Source organism: Apodemus sylvaticus, unplaced genomic scaffold (assembly GCF_947179515.1).
Source record: "Apodemus sylvaticus unplaced genomic scaffold, mApoSyl1.1 scaffold_55, whole genome shotgun sequence".
Lineage (NCBI taxonomy): Eukaryota > Metazoa > Chordata > Mammalia > Rodentia > Muridae > Apodemus > Apodemus sylvaticus.
The window spans coordinates 476036-479318 of NW_026263312.1; positions in this window are offsets into that span (position 1 = coordinate 476036).

Sequence of the window (3283 nt, forward strand, 5' to 3'; positions counted from 1 at the left end):
ATCTTGATTTCCTAAACAACACGTTGAAACTCGGAAAGCTTTGGTGTTGCGTGTATGTCTAAGCATGTAGCCTCTAAAGAGAATGCACAGGAGAGTTTTCTCTCGAAAGAACATATAAGAATACAACGTTATAAGGAAATAGAGTGTTTCAGAGTAAAGACAAATGTGTACGTATTGGAAACACTTTAAGAGAAGAAATAACGCATCGTACAAAATTAGCTTGTACCTCCTAAACAACACGTGGTAACTCGAAAGGATTTGGGGTGGCGTGCACGTCTAAACGTGTAGCCTCAAAAGAGAACCCACAGGAGAATTTTCTTTCGTCAAAATTTGTCAGAACACCACGTTTTAAGGAAATCCCGCATCGTGCGAAATTATCTTGTTTTTCATAAACAACACGTTCTAACTCGAAAAGCTTTGGTGTTGCCTGTATGTCTAAGTGTGTAGCCTCAAAAGGGAACGCACAGGATAGTTTTCTCTCGAAAGAATATGTAAGATTACCACGTTATAAGGAAATACAGTGTTGCAGAGTAAAGACTAAAACGTACGTATTGGAAACACTTTATGAGAAGAATTAACACATCTTACAAAATTAGCTTGTATCTCCTAAACAACACGTTGTAACTCGAAAAGATTTGGTGTGGCGTGTACATCTAAACATGTAGCCTCAAAAGAGAACACACAGGAGAATTTTCTTTCGTCAAAATTTTTCAGAAAACCACGTTTTAAGGAAATCCCGCATCGTGCGAAATCATCTTCTTTTTCCTAAACAAAACGTTGTAACTAGAAAAGCTTTGGTGTTGCGTGTATGTGTAAGCGTGGAGCCTCAAAAGAGAAGGCACAGGAGAGTTTTCTCTCAAAAGAATATGTAAGAACACCACGTTATAAGGAAATACAATTTTGCAGAGTAACGACAAATAAGTACATATTGGAAACACTTTAGGAGAAGAATTAACGCATCGTACAAAATTAGCTTGTATCTCTTAAACAACACGTTGTAACTCTAAAAGATTTGGTGTGGCGTGTTCATTTAAACATGTAGCCTCAAAAGAGAACCCACAGGAGAATTTTCTTTCATAAAAATTTGTCAGAAAACCATGTTTTAAGGAAATCCCGCATCATGCGAAATCATCTTCTTTTTCCTAAACAACATGTTTTAACTTGAAAAGCTTTGGTGTTGCGTGTATGTGTAAGCGTGGAGCCTCAAAAGAGAAGGCACAGGAGCGTTTTCTCTTGAAAGAATATGTAAGAATACCACGTTATAAGGAAATACAATTTTGCAGAGTAAAGACAAATAAGTACATATTGGAAACACTTTATGAGAAGAAATAATGCATCGAAAAAAAATTAGCTTGTATCTCCTAAACAACATGTTGTAACTCGAAAAGATTTGGTGTGATGTGTACGTCGAAACGTGTAGCCTCAAAAGAGAACCCACAGGAGAATTTTCTTTCATCAAAATTTGTCAGAAACCACGTTTTAAGGAAATCTCGCATCCTGCGAAATTATCTTGTTTTTCCTAAACAACATGTTGTAACTGGAAAAGCTTTGGTGTTGCGTGTATGTGTAAGCGTGGAGCCTCAAAAGAGAAGGCACAGGAGAGTTTTCTCTCAAAAGAATATGTAAGAACACCACGTTATAAGGAAATACAATTTTGCAGAGTAACGACAAATAAGTACATATTGGAAACACTTTAGGAGAAGAATTAACGCATCGTACAAAATTAGCTTGTATCTCTTAAACAACACGTTGTAACTCTAAAAGATTTGGTGTGGCGTGTTCATTTAAACATGTAGCCTCAAAAGAGAACCCACAGGAGAATTTTCTTTCATAAAAATTTGTCAGAAAACCATGTTTTAAGGAAATCCCGCATCATGCGAAATCATCTTCTTTTTCCTAAACAACATGTTGTAACTTGAAAAGCTTTGGTGTTGCGTGTATGTGTAAGCGTGGAGCCTCAAAAGAGAAGGCACAGGAGCGTTTTCTCTTGAAAGAATATGTAAGAATACCACGTTATAAGGAAATACAATTTTGCAGAGTAAAGACAAATAAGTACATATTGGAAACACTTTATGAGAAGAAATAATGCATCGAAAAAAAATTAGCTTGTATCTCCTAAACAACATGTTGTAACTCGAAAAGATTTGGTGTGATGTGTACGTCGAAACGTGTAGCCTCAAAAGAGAACCCACAGGAGAATTTTCTTTCATCAAAATTTGTCAGAAACCACGTTTTAAGGAAATCTCGCATCCTGCGAAATTATCTTGTTTTTCCTAAACAACACGTTGTAACTCGAAAAGCTTTGGTGTTGCGTGTATGTCTAAACGTGTAGCCTCAAAAGAGAATGCACAGGAGAGTTTTCTCTTGAAAGAATATGTAAGAATACCACGTTATAACGAAATACAATTTTGCAGAGAATAGAAAAATAAGTACATATTGGAAACACTTTAGGAGAAGAAATAACACTTCGTACGAAATTAACTTGTATCTCCTAAGCAACACGTTGTAACTCGAAAAGATTTGGTGTGACGTGTATGTCTAAACGTGTAGCCTCAAAAGAGAACCCAAAGGAGAATTTTCTTTCATCAAAATTTGTCAGAAACCACGTTTAAAGAAATCTCGCATCATGCGAAATTATCTTGTTTTTCCTAAACAACACGTTGTAAATAGAAAAGCTTTGGTGTTGCGTGTATGTCTAAGCGTGTAGCCTCAAAAGAGAACGCCCAGGAGAGTTTTCTCTCGAAAGAATATGTAAGAATACAACGTTATAAGGAAATACACTGTTGCAGAGTATAGACAAATACATACCTATTGGAAACACTTTAAGAGAAGAAATAAGGCATCGTACAAAATTAGCTTGTATCTCCTAAACAACACGTTGTAACACGAAAAGATTTGGTATGGCTCGTACCTCTACACGTGTAGCCTCAAAAGAGCACCGACAGGAGAACTTTCTTTCATCAAAATTTTTCAGAAAACCACGTTTTATGGAAATCTCGCATAGTGCGAAATTATCTTGTTTTTCCTAAACCACACGTTGTAACTCGAAAAGCTTTGGCGTTGCGTATTTGTCTAAGCGTGTAGCCTCAAAAGAGAACGCACAGGAGTGTTTTCCCTCGAAAGAATATGTAAGAATAACACGTTATAAGGAAATACAATGTTGCAGACTAAAGACAAATAAGTACGTATTGGAAACACTTTACGAGAAGAAATAACGCATCGTACAAAATTTGTTTGTATCTCCTAAACAACACGTTGTAACTTGAAAACATTTGGTATGGCT